Here is a 17,483-nt window from a genome sequence, read left to right as displayed (position 1 = left end):
TTATCCTAAACTGCTTAGTATAGGTTGGTTAGTGATCCATCAGTGACCCCACCTTGTCCTTGTTGCCCCTGCTTCATCATCGATGGCTCGATCAACATGATCGACGACCAGAGCCTGACACATCACTTCACACCCCCTAGTTGTCTGACTCCTCAGAGCTACCATCGAGTGCCGAGGGTGATACCTCGTAATGCACTCTTGTTGTTAACTATGTAGTGTAGCTACTCGGTCATGGCCATCAAGGGTGATTCCTCCTTCACCACCCCCGATATGACTTGCCGTGCAACACCTCAAGTGAAGGAAATATGCCCTAGAGGCAATACTAAAGTTGTTATTTATATTTCCTTATATCATGATAAATATCTATTATTCATGCTAGAATTGTATTAACCGGAAACTTAGTACATGTGTGAATACATAGACAAAACAAAGTGTCCCTAGTATGCCTCTACTTGACTAGCTCATTCATCAAAGATGATTAAGTTTCCTGACCATGGACATGTGTTGTCATTTGATGAACGGGATCACATCATTAGAAGAATGATGTGATGGACAAGACCCATACGTTAGCTTAGCATAATGATCGTTTAGTTTTATTGCTATTGCTTTCTTCATGAACTTATACATGTTCCTCTGACTATGAGATTATGCAACTCCCAAATACCGGAGGAACACCTTGTGTGATATCAAACGTCACAACGTAACTGGGTGATTATAAAGATGCTCTACAGGTGTCTCCGAAGGTGTTTGATGAGTTGGCATAGACCGAGATTAGGATTTGTCACTCCGTGTATCAGAGAGGTATCTCTAGGCCCTCTTGGCAATGCACATCACTATAAGCCTGGCAAGCAATGTGACTAATGAGTTAGTTGCGGGATGATGCATTACGGAACAAGTAAAGGGACTTGCCGGTAACGAGATTGAACTAGGTATGAGGATACCGACGATTGAATCTCGGGCAAGTAACATACCGATGACAAAGGGAACAACATATGTTGTTATGCGGTTTGACCGATAAAGATGTTCGTAGAATATGTAGGAGCCAATATGAGAATCCAGGTTCCGCTATTGGTTATTGACCAGAGATGTGTCTCGGTCATGTCTGCATAGTTCTCGAACCCGTAGGGTCCGCACGCTTAACGTTAGATGATGATTTGTATTATGAGTTATGTGATTTGATGACCGAAGTTTGTTCGGAGTCCCGGATGAGATCACGGACATGACGAGGAGTCTCGAAATGACTGAGAGGTAAAGATTCATATATTGGAAGGCTATATTAGGACATCGAAAAGGTTCCAAGTGTTTCGAGTATTTTTTGGAGTATCGGGGAGTTACGGGAATTCACCGGGAGAAGTAATGGGCCTTATTGGGCCACATGGGAAAAGAGGAGGCATGCCAAGGGGAGGTGGAGCGCCCCCCATGGGTCCAAATTGGACTAGGGGAAGGGGGTGGCGCCCCCTTGCCTTTTCCTACCCCCTCTCTCTTTCCCTCTTTCCTTCTGTCCTACTCTGAAAAGGAAATGTATTCCTACTAGGACATGGAAGTCCTAGTGTCAGGACCCGATTCCAAGTCACATCGATCTAGCCGGTAAGACCTCATATCACTTTGCGGCCTCACGCACGGTATTCCCACGGGTGTCGCCTTACCATGTCCCAAGACCGTTTGCGCCTTTTGGCTCACGTATATGATAGTGTCGCTAGCATCCATATGACACAGAACCCGGGCCGACATGACTAGTCGTAAACCCAAAGTGGCACTAACTTACGGGGACAGGCATACATGAATCAACATCGAGCATGTTGATCAGCAGCGTGTGAATCCGGGCTGTAGCACTGGGCTAACAGGACTCCAGGAACCCGGGCTGTAGCAGGCTAGGCAGGACTCCGGATGTCACCGCGTGACATTTCCCCGAAGGGACAGACACAGGAACAAAGTGAATCACATGCCGGCCAATCAAGTGTTCCGGAGCAGTAGTGCTGGGCTAGCAGGACTCCGGTGAACCGGGCTGTAGCGGACTACTATGGCTCCTGGAAGCACAAGACTACATTTCCCCATAAGAGAGGCTACCAAGGATAAACAACTAGGTTGTCGGATCCCACACATACCAAGCATTTCAATCATACACACAATATGCTCGATACGTGTAAATACAACATGGCATCACAACAAGACTCTATGACTCAAAGTATTTATTCATTAGGCTCCAAGGAGCGAGATATTACAAACATGGGTCTCATGACCCAACATTCAGAGCAAACAAGTCAAAGCACATGCGGAAGCTTAACATGTCTGAGTACAAACATCTACAAATGAAAAAGGCTGAGAAGCCTAACTATCTACAAGACCCTCCCAAGGGTACAAGATCATAGCTGAGGTAACGAGCTAAACGTAGAAGTCCACGTGGAACTACTAGTGAGACTGAAGTCTCTCTGCAAACATAAAATAAGCAAACATGAGTACAAATGTACTTAGCAAGACTTACATCAGAACTAGCTACATATGCATCAGTATCAACAAAGGGGGGTGGTGGAGTTTAATAGAAGAAAGCCAGCTTTGACTCAGTGGCTATCCTGAACTACGACTGCAAGTAACTCTTTGAGGTGGCGCACATGAGTCCACATAATCACCATATCAATACACCACTATGGATCCGCTCCCGTCTTCCCACGAGAACGCCATCCATAGCACTCACGCTTATCTTGCGCATTTTAGAGTATCCACTTTCACTTGTCTATGAACTATATAGGCAACCAAGCAGTCCTTTACCGCGGACACGACTATTCGAATAGATGATGTTAACCCTGCAGGGGTGTACTTCTTCACACATGCTCTCACCACTTACCGTCGTTTACACGACATGTACTCGGCAACCTTCAAGCGGAAGCCCAACGAGGGTGTCGGCCACGGCCTACCTAAACACTCAAGTCTCTAGTCCAGGTTTATCGCCTATCCAGGTTCCATCCACAGGGAGTCTGGCCGAGGTTTCCATATACGGCCCCAAACGATGTGTACAGGGTTCCTGAGACACCAAATGGGCGACTCGGTACACCGTGCCACGGTGTATCTACCGCATCATAGCCCACCCCTAGGGTCAGTGCTACGCACAGCCGCCAACACATATCCTATAAACACCAGAAACTAATTGCAGCTCCTGGACAGAGGACTAGGGTGGTTAAGAAGCCGAGAGGGTCCATTGGTTTCGGGCCCTGTCGGTGTCAAAACCAGCGGATCTCGGGTAGGGGGTCCCAAACTGTGCATCTAGGCCGGATGGTAACAGGAGGCAGGGGACACGAAGTTTTACCCAGGTTTGGGCCCTCTCGATGGAGGTAAAACCCTACGTCCTGCTTGATTAATATTGATGGTATTGGTAGTACAAGAGTTGATCTACCACGAGATCAGAGAGGCTAAACCCTAGAAGCTAGCCTACGGTATGATTGTTGATGTGTATGTTGTCCTACAGACTAGAACCCTCCGGTTTATATAGACACCGGATAGGGTTAGGGTTACATAGAGTCGGTTACAATGGTAGGAGATCTGAACATCCGTATCGCCAAGCTTGCCTTCCACGCCAAGGAAAATCCCTTCCGGACAAGGGATGGAGTCTTCAATCTTGTATCTTCATAGTCCAGGAGTCCGGCGGAAGGTATAGTTCGGCTATCCGAGCACCCCCTAATCCAGGACTCCCTCAGTAGCCCCTGAACCAGGCTTCAATGACGATGAGTCCGGCGCGCAGATTGTCTTCGGCATTGCAAGGCGGGTTCCTCCTCCAAGTACTTCATAGAAGATTTTGAACACAAAGATAGTGTCCGGCTCTGCAAAATAAGTTTCCACATATTGCCCTAGAGAGAATAATAATATTAACACAAATCTAATCTGCTGACGTATTCCATGGTGCGACACGCCACGGCCAAGCCTTTATCCAAATCGTTTCATTATCCCACCTCAGCGTGTTATGTTAGGCAGTTTCCTTGGCACGTCTTGTCAGAGCAGAGATCGTGTCCCTTTATTCTGGGATTCTCATCAATACGGGTGTGGGTAACCCAACCGCGCCTTTGATTACGGCGCTTGGAGATAAGCAAGTTTTACCAGGCTGGTGGGGACATGTAGTTGCGTCCACCCATATAAGGGGATAAGGATCCACCTTTTCACCCACGCCTTCTTCCTCCTTTGCCTATCCATTCTTGCGCACTCGAGCTCCAGCGCCCAAGTCCGCACTACCACCTCAACCTTCTCCAGTCATGTCCGGAGCGGGAGGCAAGTGGATGGTCTCCTCCGTCACGGAGGGACACATAAAAAGCTGAGGAAGGCCGGATATCTGGCCAGCGACATCGCGCACCGACTCCCCGAGAAGGGGCAGCTCATCCCCACTCTAGGCCCCATGAGAGGGTGGTATTTCTCCCCCATTTCCTCCGCGGACTGGGCTTCCCTCTGCATCCATTTGTCCGGGGCTCATGTTCTACTACGGCCTGGATTTCCATGATCTGGCCCCGAACTTCGTCCTCAACATCTCGGCGTTTATCGTCGTGTGCGAGGCTTTCCTCCGCATCCGCCCCCATTTCGGCCTATGGCTAAAGACCTTTCAACGTCAAGCCAAAGGTGGTGCGCGGCAGCCAGGCGGAGTGCGGCGGTGCCATGGTTGGCAAGATGGCCAACGTCCTGTGGCTCGAGGGCTCCTTTGTGGAGACCCTGAAGGGGTGGCAATCAGGGTGGTTTTACATCACCGAGCCGTGCGACCCGAATGGGTCGCAGCCCCCTGAGTTTCGGTCCGGACCCCCCTACGCGGCTCACCTCCTGGAAGGAGACCGGCCTGTCTTGGGGTAAAAAAGGAGAGCTGACCGGACTCCAAACATGCATCCAAACCCTGGTGGACAAGAAGCTCAAGCTTGTCAACGTAGTCCAGGTTATGCTCGTTCCGCCTGATCCTCCCGTGTCAACGACGGGCCTTCAACCTTTGGGAGTTCGACCCGGCGCAGCATCAAACTCTAAACAGGCTCTTCGACACGATGTACGAAGATGCCTGGAGGGTGCTTTTCAAGGGCGCCGAGGCTCCCGCATCCGCTGCCAAGGATCGCGGATTCAGTACTCAGCATCACGCTCATGCGGTAAGCTGTTTTTGTCCTTTTACAGGGTATCAGTTTTTCATAGTTTGACTCTATGCGGGATCTGAGTTCCCTTATCTTGGATAGGATTGGGTGGTGACGTCCAGACAGATCAACTGTCCGGCTCCTCTGCCCGAAGGCCCAGCGGACGCTCGCTTGGCGAAGCTGGTGGTTCCGGCGCCCTATGTGGTGCCGGAGAAGAAGGCCACGAAAAGGGCCACGGGGACTCGAAAGAGTGCCCGACGCCAGGAGGTGTCGGATTCGTCATCCGACGGTCCTGAAGCGCCTTCCTCTCGTGAAGACGAGGAGGAAGAAGAAGAGACCTCTCCCCCTCCAGCGGGAGGAGAGAAGAAAAGGAAGGCCGCCCTCTCCGAGGAGGCCGGAGGGTCCAAGAAGGGGAAAACCCTTCCTCCGGACTGCTCCACCGACGCCGCCGACGACGAAGAGGAGTGGCAGCCCAGGGCCAAGCCCCTGGCGAAATCGTAAGTGTCCGGATACCGGGGTAATTCATAGTATTCGTTTTTCGCACAGCTTTCCCTTATGTCGAATATGTTTATGCAGCCCACCCAAAGACCGGCTCGACGCATCGTCGAGCGGCTCACTGGACCCGTCGGAGGTGAACTCGCTTCCGACGGCTTCATCCCCCCGCCCTGCGGACGACACCGAAGTGTTGTCCCAACAGGTTCCAAGCCGGGAGGAGGTGGTCCTGGAGGCGCCGCAAGGCGGCCTCCCGGACTCCAGGAGTAAAGGGGATGAAACCCCCCAGGGCTCCAAGTCCGGCTTAAGGCCGGACACAGCTCCGGAATCTTCGAGGGTTCTAGAGTCCGGCGGGCGACCTCCTTCCAAGAGGAGCAAGCCTACCGTGCCGGTGACCTCCGTCCAACCGGAGGCGCCGGACAATATGTTGGAGGCGCTCCAAGGTGCCTCCATCGACGAGGGGCACCGCACTATTATGAGTGCGGTGATCCAGAAGGTTCAGTCCGCCAAAAGCGGACTGACTGAAGCTTGTACAAGCCTTTTAACAGGCTTTGAGGTAAGTAAAGAATGTTCAAATAATGTTACCGCATAGACAGTAGCCCCTGATGCTCTGTTGGGCGTTCGGGAAGAAAAGCCGAATAGAGGATCAAAGAATTCGCAGGAGTCTAACAAAAGGAGTCAATATGCGTATGCAGGCTTCTCTGCTAGCGTCCGCCGCACTGACTGCGGAAGTGGACGTGCTGAAGCAGAGTCTCGAGAAGTCCGAGCAAGAGCTCGGGCGTGCCAAGAAGCAGCTCGAGGAGAAGGAAGGTAAGAAATACCCTGTTTGAATATGTATATAAAAAGGTGCAATTGCAAAAAATGACAGGATTGACATGGCTATTGCAGGGGCCACGTCTGAGGTGGCGACCCTTAAGCAAGCGCTGCTCGAGGCCGAGAAGAGTGCGGCCGTGGAGCGCACCGAGCGGGAGAGGTATGAGGCTGAGGTTGGCAAGGTGCGGCAAGAGCTCCAGGTTCTCATGAAGAAACATGAGAGTTTGGAGCTTGACTCGAAGACGCGAGCGTCCGAGCTCGCGGCAGCTATAGAAAATGCCAAGTCTGCCAAGGCCGAGTCCCAGAAGACCCTCCAGGAGTTGGATGAGGTGAAGAAGATTGCGGCGGGTAAGGCATTCTTTATGCAAAGCAAACACATAAACGTGAGTTACCTGTTACTTACCCGAATCCGGAGCTCTCCAGGAGCGTTCGCAGATCTTCCCCGGAGTGTATCTGATGCCGCCGCATTCTATCGAGCCGAGGAGGGCAGCTCGACGGAGAAGGTGTTCTGGTCTCAGTACGCTGAGGCCGGACACCCCGTGCCCCTGAGCGACCAGCTGAAGCAACTGGTCGAGCTCCACAAGGCGGCCGAACAGGCCATGAAGGGCCTCCTAGTTCGGCTGTGGCCTGGAGAGGCTCTGCCTGGGAGCTATTTCGGGCTGGTGCGGCGGCTGGTGGAGGCCTGTCCGAGGCTTGAAGACATCAAGCGCTCCGTCTGCATTGAAGGTGCCCGTAGGGCCCTTGCCCGTGCTAAGGTGCACTGGGGCAAGCTGGATGCGGAGAAGCTTGTGAAGGACGGGCCACCGCCGGGGAAGAGCATCGCAAGCCCGAGAATTATTATAAGGATGTTCTGAAGGGTGCCCGCCTTGTTGCGGATGAATGTACCAAGGATGTATTTTTTGAGTAAAACCCGCTCGTGTTATCCTGTGCGCTGAAAACTTGTTCATATGCGCTAAGCAATGCTGCTTGAATTTAAAATATTACCTTATGTGCAGCTGTTTACCAATACTGAGAGATGGCGAGTCGTCGGCTTCTGCCCCCATGCTGCTAGTGCTGGGGTGTTCGGGGATAAACCTGGGCGCTCTTTTTCCCATATTTGGGTCCTTCGAGGGAGGCGCTCAGCCCAACGAACGAGGCAATCAGACTATAATGCGTGAACACTCTCACTTAGCTATAGAATTCTATAATTTTAAATTTCGGCGAAGCCCCTAGTATTTGGAAGACCGATTTCGGGGCGCTATCCACGCATTGGCCGGACAGAGCCGACTCGTCGCCCGAAGCGGCATAAGTCTTTAGGGACTCAAAAAAACCTCTCGAACAGCGACCAGCTCTCGCTTCATCATGACAGTCAGTTTTAGCTTTCTCCACTGAGGTGCTCGGCCCAGCTCAACTGGGGCACAATCGCAGTGGTTCTCCTAGTGCTACCTTAGCCGATATAGCGTAACATAAGGCACCAAAACATAGGAGCCGGGCAAACCTAACTATTGACCCAAGACATGATTCGGAGCCGATGCATATAATGCTATAAGTTCGGGGTGCCGCACTTTGTTAAAGTGTTCGGACTTCTCACACCATGTTGAGGGGTACTGAAGCCCCTGGCGTATTTTGGCCGTACCAAAGTGTACGGGTGCAACATGTCATTAAGGAACATATATATATATAAGGTAATGCAAAAAATAGACAAAAGCTATGCATTGTTCATTAAAATAGCTGTGATCAAAGCAGAACGATACAAGTGATGTGATAAACGAAAAGTTGGACTATTTAACATGTCTGCTTCAGGGGCAAGCTGCGGGATAGTATGCGAAACGGGTATACTGCTCGTGATAGAGACCACCTAGGATTTCCGTAATGCGGCATGGCTTGTCTACTTCCCTGGTCCTTGCATCGTTTGTGCGGCAATTGAACTGCCGAACAAGCCTTCCGAAGAGTAGAGTCCTGGAAGTAAGAGAAAAGTGTAAAAAAAGTCGGCAGCCCCTGGTGCAGTTTAAGCCGTGTTTTGGGCGTGGCGTGATGGTGCCCCTCCCCCTATGCCCATGGTATTTCTAGGGCGTAGTTATGTACGCGAAGTACTGGCGTCACCTTTTTGCGGGGGTTGGGGTTGGGGCCGCATTGCTACGCCTGCTCGGAACGTGCCAGGCGGTCTTGTTGTAGGTTACTCCAGGCGCGCTTGACTGTGTTCGGATGTTTAATAGCCGGACTGGAGAACTGCCTAGAGAGGCTGCTTTGTACTTCTGCTGAAAGGGCCGCCGTGTGCTCCTCCGTTCGGAGGTAACGTTCAGTGTTTCCATTGTCTGTAATTACTCCTCGAGGGCCTGGCATCTTGAGCTTAAGGTATGCATAGTGCGGGACCGCATTGAACTTGGCGAATGCGGTTCGCCCGAGCAGTGCATGGTAGCCACTGCGGAACGGGACCATGTCGAAGATTAACTCCTCACTTCGGAAATTATCCGGGGATTCGAAGACCACTTCAAGTGTGACTGAGCCTGTACAGCTGGCCTCTACACCTGGTATTACGCCTTTAAAGGTCGTTTTGGTGGGCTTAATCCTTGAGGGATCTATGCCCATTTTCCGCACTGTATCCTGGTAAAGCAGGTTCAGGCTACTGCCGCCGTCCATAAGGACTCTAGTAAGATGAAATCCGTCAATAATTGGGTTAAGAACCAATGCGGCGAATCCGCCATGAAGGATGCTAGTGGGATGGTCTCTTCGATCAAAGGTGATCGGGCAGGAGGACCATGGGTTGAACTTTGGGGCGACTGGCTCTACCGCATATACGTCCCTTAATGCGCGCTTCCGCTCCCTCTTGGGGACGTGGGTGGCGTATATCATGTTCACCGTCCGCACTTGTGGGGGTAAACCCTTCTGTCCATTGTTGTTCGGCGGCCGGGGCTCCTCGTCGTCATTGCTATGCAACCCCTTGTCTTCATTATCGGCGCTTAATCTGCCTGCCTGCTTGAACACCCAACAGTCCCTGTTGGTGTGATTGGCCGGCTTTTCGGGGGTGCCATGTATTTTGCACAAGCGGTCGAGTATTCGGTCCACGCTGGACGGGCCCCTGGGATTCCTTTTGAATGATTTTTTCCGCTGACCAGATTTAGAGCCTCATTAACTGCCGTATCCTTAGCATTGTCGCCGTTGATGCGGCACTTCTGTTGGTTGTGACGCGACCTACCACTAATGTCCCTGGTGTCCGAACGACCAGGGTTCTTGGTCATATTGTTGCTTCAAGCGAGCCAGCTGTCTTCTCCCGCGCAAAAGCGGGTCATGAGTGCCGTGAGTGCTGCCATAGATTTCGGCTTCTCTTGTCCTAGGTGCCGAGCAAGGCACTCGTCACGGATATTATGCTTGAAGGCTGCTAAGGCCTCTGCGCCCGGACAGTCGAGTATTTGATTTTTTCTTTGTTAGGAACCGTGTCCAGAATTGCCTGGAAATTGTCAAGGAATGCGGCTTCCAGGTCCTCCCAACAGCTGATTGACCCTGTTGGCAGGCTGCTAAGCCACTGCTGAGATGGTCCTTTAAGCTTGAGTGGGAGGTATTTGATGGCGTGGAAATCATCGCCCCGGGCCATGTGGATATGAAGGAGATAATCCTCAATCCATACCGCAGGATCTGTTGAGCCATCATATGACTTGATGTTTACGGGTTTGAAACCCTCGGGGATTTGATGATCCATTATTTTGCACAATGGGTGTGCGGCGCCTCTGTATTGGGCGATATCATGACGTAGCTCCAATGAGCCTTGTCTACTGTGTTCGGCCCTGCCGAATCTGTGGCCGGCGTGACGGTTGTCGTCTCGAGCCGTGGGGTGCCTACGCGATCCGTAGATCGATCTTGTTTGCCTTGTCTTGTCCTCCAACATGTCTTGTAGGTCCGGCGCATATTCCCGTGCCTTGGTACGGGGTGCGGCTTGGGTGGAGGGCCATGAGGCCTCTTTGTCGCGACCACGAGGTGGCCTATCGGCCGCGTCGAGTGCTTCCTCCTCTAATCGGGGTAGCAACCTGCGCTTCGGGTAGCGCTTGGAAGGGCACTCGGGTTTATGCTCTTCGGCCGCAAGGACTTTAGTCCATCTATCGACTAGCCGATCTTGATCAGCTTTAAGCTATTGCTGTTTTTCTTGAGGCTTCTTGCCGTGGCCATAAGCCTGCGTTGAAAACGCTCTTGTTCGACGGGATCCTCTGGCACAGTGAATTCGTTGTCGTCGAGGCTTGCCTCATCTTCGGATGGAGGCATACAATTATTGTCCTCGACCTCTCTGTTGGCCGCTCTCTCATGAGGGCTGGTTTCTCCATCCTCCTGTGTTAAATCTTGCTCGGGGGGATGTTCTTCGGCGCTTTCCGGGGTATTATTATCTCCCGTGCTGGAATCGCCGTTTTTGTGTTGGCGGGACTTTGAGCGGCGCCGCTGACGCCGGCGCTTTTGCTGTTTCTTGGAGGGGTCATCCTCTGCTGTTCCATCGCCCTCTCCCTCTTTTGGGGTGTCCACCGTGTATATGTCATATAACGAGGTGGCTTTCCAGGGCCTAGTGGGTGCTGGTTCTTCATCGTCTCCTTCATCGGTGTCCATACCGTCGATGTCTTCGGAGTCGAAGTCGAGCATGTCGGTTAAGTTGTCGACAGTGGCTACAAAGTGGGTGGTGGGTGGGTTTTGAATTTCTTCATCGTCCGTACCCCAACCTTGCTGACCGTAGTCCGGCCAGGGCTCTCCTATCAAAGAGAGAGACTTCAGTGATTTCAGGATATCGCCGAAAGGCGAGTGCTGAAAGACGTCCGCGGCCGTGAACTCCATGATCGGTGCCCAATCGGATTCGCTCGGCAGGGGTGTGGAGAGTTTGGAGTCTGAAGAAGAATCCGGCTCCATGGAGTCACGAGTCTTGCAGAGTACGGGGATGGTGTTCGGCTCAACCGCCGTTGGGATCGCAGCCCCCGAGGTGACGTCCAACCGCCCATCCTCGATCGACGCGGCCGGCTCCGAACTAGGGGTCGGAGCCGATGCGGGTGCGGCCTCCAGGGCTCTGTTCGGCGGCAGAGCTAGATCATGCTCGTCGTGACAGAGCGGCGTGCTCGGCAGTGGTTCGAATCCGTCGAAGAAGTCCCCGCGGATGTCGGCCGTGTAGTTTAAACTTCCGAATCTGACCTGATGGCCAGGAGCGTAGCTTTCGATCTGCTCTAGATGGCCAAGTGAATCGGCCCGCAGTGCAAAGCAGCCAAAGACGAAGATCTGTCCGGGGAGGAAGGTCTCACCCTGGACTGCATCGCCATTGATGATCGTAGGAGCCATCGGGCCTGACGGCGACGTCACAGAGGAACTCCCAATGAAAGCACCAATGTCGGTGTCAAAACCGGTGGATCTCGGGTAGGGGGTCCCGAACTGTGCGTCTAGGCCGGATGGTAACAGGAGGCAGGGGACACGAAGTTTTACCCAGGTTCGGGCCCTCTCGATGGAGGTAAAAACCCTACGTCCTGCTTGATTAATATTGATGGTATGGGTAGTACAAGAGTTGATCTACCACGAGATCAGAGAGGCTAAACCCTAGAAGCTAGCCTACGGTATGATTGTTGATGTGTATGTTGTCCTACAGACTAGAACCCTCCGGTTTATATAGACACCGGATAGGGTTAGGGTTACATAGAGTCGGTTACAATGGCAGGAGATCTGAACATCCGTATCACCAAGCTTGCCTTTCACACCAAGGAAAAGTCCCTTCCGGACACGGGATGGAGTCTTCAATCTTGTATCTTCATAGTCCAGGAGTCCGGCGGAAGTTATAGTTCGGCTATCCGAACACCCCCTAATCCAGGACTCCCTCAGGCCCAATGCATGGTAGTAACTGGTTCTTGAATCACACATACAGATCTCGGTGCTTAAGGACGGTTCCAATGAAACAACCCACCATGTACTCCTACATGGCCTCTTATCGATACCTTTACCAAATCGTGTTCAACACACTTAGCTCACACACAGTAGGACATGTTCACAACTTTCCAATTCATCCCCGATGAATCAGACCTGACACAACTCTAAGCAATAGCAGGCATGACAAACAAGCATGAATGAGTAGGCACATCAGGGCTCAAAACAACTCCTACTCATGCTAGTGGGTTTCATCTATTTACTATGGCAATGACAGGTCATGCAGAGGAAAGGGGTTCAACTACCGCAGCATGTAATAGTTGAATCGTTGTTGTCCTAATGCAGTAAAAGAGAGCAGTAGCGAGAGAGTGGGATTGTATCGGAATGAACAAGGGGGTTTTGCTTGCCTGGCACTTCTGAAGATGATATAGCTCTTCATCGGTGTCATCGAATTCATTGTCGAAACACGTCTACTGAGAGGGGACAATTACCGGCAAGGTAACATAAACAACATTCAATTAATGCAATACGCAAGCGAATGAATGATATGACATATTAAGGTACTGAATTGACCTAATGCAATATCTAGCCAATTTAATTGAAGTGGAACTCAAACAAGATCAAATTCCAACTCCAAATGTTATTTCAAAATTTGCCCTAATCATCATTTTATCCTATTCAGTGAGGTTAACTTGTTCAAACATGCATGATCATGGCATAAACAGATTCTTCATATTTTTCTGATCATTTTTCATACATAAATTATTTGATTTGGAGCTACGGTTGATTTTCTACTATTTTTATAAGTTTTGGATATTTTCTGGAATTTCCTGATTATTTTTAAAACAAGAAAATCATTAATTGCGTCCACACTGCGTCATGCCTGCATCAGCAGTCGACTGGGTTGACCCAGGTCAAACATGACGTGTGGGGGCCACACTTCAGTGACACAGGGCTAATCCCGGTCAAACCCAATGCTGACTAGGGTTTGACCAGGCCTGGGGCCCGCTATCAGTGAGAGGGGGGGTTAATTAGGCGCTAATTGAGCTAGTGCCATGTCAGGGAACGGCGTTTTGCCGCCGGTGACCAAATCCCGCGGCGGTGGCTCGCCGATGTTGGTCGGGACGGCACTACAAAGCACCATTTCGCGTGTGGTTTGCGGCTACGGCGAGCTGGCGGTGCGGCGCGTCGGGTGGTGGTGGTGGTGGGAGGTGCTGGGGTGGTCTGCAAAGACGGCAGCGACACCGGCGGCGGTGACCGAAGCTCGGTCAGGTGCGGCGACGGCCCTAGAGCGGGTGCTCGGGCGGGTTAGCATGCCCGAAGTGGCCTGCGGGCCCTGGAGAGGCTAGCGGGCACCTTGGCATGACCAAATGGTCACCGGAGGATGCCGGCGATGAGCACGGGCGGCGGTAAGCTATGGGCATCGTGAAACGATGGTTACAGTGAGCAAAGGGCCACGAGGTTAGGGGGAATCAACAGAGGCGCTCACAGTGAGGTCGGAGAGCGGTCCAACGGGCTCAGGGACGACCTCTAGCGCGCGAATCGACGAGCGGCGTCCGATGGGTGCCGAGGTTGAAGACGACCAGATGGCGGTAAAGTGGAGCTCTCCGGCTTGTTTCCTTCTGCGTGGAGGCGTGGTGCTCGTCGGCGGAGATTCCGGACACGGCGGCGCGGCGAAAGGGGGGCGATGGCCATGCGGGTGAAGTACGGTGATGGTGGAGCGCTCTCACGCGTGCTCGGGGAGGGGGCTAGAGGAGAGGGAGAGAGTTCCAGGGTGAGGGGAAAGGTGGAGGGGGATGCGGGGCATGTCCCAGGCGACGCGGATGGGCACGGGGACGCTCGGGAGGTGGCAAGCAGGAGGTGGCCCTCGCCTCCTGTGCGTGCGCCACGCACAGTGCACACTGGCGGGAGGAAGGGGATGACTGGCATGTTGCCTGGTGGGCTGGGCCACCAGCAACAGTGCCAGGCCACAGGTGAGTGGGCTCTAGGTAGGCCTCTGCTCTATTTTATTTCTGTTTTGTTTTGTTTTTATTTATTCATTTTGCCACTGATTCAAAATTCAAAATAGGGCAAAACCTTCTGAATATTTTTATGTTGCCATTATGGACTTTTCCAGAGGCACATAAATAATTCCAGGGCCTTTTGAATTATATTCTATAAAAAATGAATATAATCCAAAACTCAAATACTTATTGATTTAATTTCAAAGTCCCAAAATAATTCCTTAAAAAATGTTCACTATTTTTGGTTTGGTCTCAAAGCCTTGCCAAAATTATCAAACATTTATGAAGTCATTTTGGAAACAATGAATGCAATTTAAAGACTTCTCGCCCTTCTTTTAAAATGATTTCTGAGGCTTTCAATTTCCTCATTTCATGTTTCTTGAAAATAATAGAATGCATGATGCTCACTGATGCAACTATCTGCAAACAATTCTAGGGCTGTGACGACTCACCCCCACTAAACAAGAATCTCGTCCCGAGATTCAAGCGTGGGGAAAAAAGAAGGGGGAACGCAAACTAACACGATCTTCATGATCTAGGTGGCACTTCATAAGAACATTGATTAGATCACCATCATTGTCTCGATGTCTTGCCCCAAGAACTCCAACTAACATGACAATGAGAGGAAAGAGAAAACTCTAGAAGGATCAATCTTATCGAAGATCGAACAACTCAGGATCCACTCATGGAGTGAGACATTGAAACATCTCTCGGGCTAAGACACGAAGTACACATCTAGAGGGGGTGGAGTGGAACAGATGACGAGGGTTCACTAGGTAGACAACAATTCCACACCTAAGAGGGTGGTGAACGGTTGTCAACGTAGCGAGGATTTGAGTTGCCATGATACCATAACGAGACACCCTAGAGAAGGATGACTCGTAGAATTATCCCTTAAGTGGCAAAAAGAATTACTTTTGATCCAGAGATCAATAAAATTCTCTATACCAGCCTGGGGAAAATCTCGAGCAATCGTTTGAAGGAGTTCGAAAGAATGACATACCCTGACTAGAATGGATGATGTGGACTACCTTGTTGAAGACAACGCAATGGATGATTTTTGCTTATCATCGGAAATGGATAGGATCCATGGTAGGACCACTTTTGAAGATGATCCTGAACAGCAACTACTGAGAAGGGCAGTCCATAGTAGGATGACACAATGGCAGTGCAAGCTGGGAACAAAATGCAAATGTTGGGAATGTTCCAACCATCATATCTGCCTGAGATTCAGATCTGGTCAGTAACAAGATACTTCAGACTCAACATGTCTGAAAAAGAAAAGTTGCAACACAAATCAATGAGATAACGTTGCGAGATTCTCGGGAAATGAACTACGATAGCAAGCTCCAAAACATGAGCGGGTTCTGCTACACACATGTGAACAAGCTGTCCCAGACAAGCATGACCACGTACTAGTCTTATAATAAAACACTACTGAGTTCAGGTGGAGAACCATCGTCGAGGATATCAAAGTCCTTACATAAGGCATGCTCTTAAGAAGGAACTTCTTCTCCTTGAACAAGTCATTCAGTGGCTTGGTGTGCTAGGAAACACATATAGAATGGAGGCGGCCAACCTATCAAACCATAGAGTACTTCACACATGCGTGACTAACTTGGGATGATTCCATAGGAAGCAAAAACAATCTTTCTCGTATTCACGGCGGCAACTTGCATAGAATGCGCATGAATTCGAGGAAGTCACTTCTTCCATCCAAGCATAAGCTTCATGAATGGAGCACGAAGCATTGCTTACAAAGTTTCCAACACTAATTTACATGTTCAACATGAATCATGGACAAGATGAAATTGTTGTCAATGGGCTCAACAACAAACCATCAAGGCTTCCATATAGATGGAATTCCATAATTAAGTGAACACGGTGATAGCATTGGTCAGACCAAAGGATGTAATGGTGTATGCCCGAGGGATCAACCACGAGTAAGACAACATTATGAACATCGTTGGTTCTGATTTGATTTGAGGATAGCCCACACTCAAATCAAAGTTTGGATAAGACAATAGATCCAATAACTTATCACGAGGACCAATCGATGAAGATTTATCTTTCTTCAACACACACACACATAAAAGTTATCCCTTAACACAACTAAGTCAGACAAGCTTTTATCTTCCAACTCTCCAAGTTGTTGTTTAGCTTAACCAACTAGCTCAGGGGTATCCAACACGGATTCTTGGAGAAGGAGTGGTTTATAAGAAACCAACTTGATCACGAACTCAACATAGCGGTTAGGTGACAACCTGGTAACACTTCCGAGAAGATATTCGGAAAATCACGAACCACCGAAATGTTATTAAGCTCGGGAGCAATCTTGCTTTCGAGGCAAGATGATATGATCAAAAGAGCGAGGGATTGACACAATCCTAACTCATTGATCAAAAAGTGCACTGGGAATAAGGCTAGGTAGCACGATCAATCTTAGGATGATGATTCAGTAACCAACACACTAAGAATGAAATTATTGTCCATTAACTACCAAGCAACGGAGTTGCTAGGAGTATAGATTTCACGCATCACGATTCACTTGTCGGATAACATGGGGACCAAGGAATGAATAATGATGGCAAGAAGTATCACTGTATCAAGAGTTCATAGGATGGTGTGCAATTTCCATGACATTCTTGATATAAATATGGTAATACTCCAAGGTAGAACATAATCAAAAGCTGGATTGGCATTTGATTTGCGGATTACAACTGCTTTGACCCAATCCTGGATATGGATGAGGTACTGGAGTCTGTTTCTCCTAGTCATTCTGGAATAGAATGGCTTGACGAACCACAAGAGTAATAGGTATCGATAACACGAGTGCACGACTACTCCTGACTACAAATTGATAGACGGAGGTCAAAAAACAACTAATGAGGGACAACTCAAAGAACATATGATTTTCTGAGTTGTGGATGCATGGATTAGTATGTCGAGCAAGCTCAACATTTCTTCCGGATAACCCATGCAGAAAGGTAGAACTGGCAAATTCACAATGTAGAACGAAGAACTCATCAAGAGCACTCTGATTGTGATCTTTTGATCCAACAAACTTCTGCCATAAGTGGTTCATAGTATTTGGAAGAAGGAAATACCACGGACCTCGAGGACTAATGCAAAGGTTACTAATAACCTAAAGGAACGAGCAAACACTATCAACATGAAGTAAGTAGGGTGAATCTCGGGTTCAAAAACCCAAGAATAGAATGCCTACTAACTAATGGAA

This window comes from Triticum aestivum, chromosome 1A (genome assembly GCF_018294505.1).
Source record: "Triticum aestivum cultivar Chinese Spring chromosome 1A, IWGSC CS RefSeq v2.1, whole genome shotgun sequence".
Taxonomy (NCBI): domain Eukaryota; kingdom Viridiplantae; phylum Streptophyta; class Magnoliopsida; order Poales; family Poaceae; genus Triticum; species Triticum aestivum.
This window is presented reverse-complemented; position numbering follows the sequence as displayed.